A 254-nucleotide genomic window follows, 5' to 3' on the forward strand; every position below is an offset into this window, starting at 1 on the left:
CACTGCGCAGGCGCGGCCGCGCACGCCGCCCCGCGCGGTGCTGTGTTTCTTTCACCCCCCTTCACGGCGCCGTCTCCTTCCGCCGCGGGAAGGGGAGGGCGCTGAGCGCGGCGACGCCGCCGCAACCGGCTACGAGGGCTCGAAAAAGGAGGAGGGGAACGCGCCCGCCCCCGGCACCCCCGCCCCCGCGGCTCGGCCGGCGGGAGGCGGTGCGGCGGGAGGAGCGAGGGGAGAAAAATAGTCCTCAGGCTCCG

Source organism: Haliaeetus leucocephalus, unplaced genomic scaffold, assembly GCF_000737465.1.
Source record: "Haliaeetus leucocephalus isolate CR32 unplaced genomic scaffold, Haliaeetus_leucocephalus-4.0 Scaffold402, whole genome shotgun sequence".
NCBI classification, from domain to species: Eukaryota; Metazoa; Chordata; class Aves; order Accipitriformes; family Accipitridae; genus Haliaeetus; species Haliaeetus leucocephalus.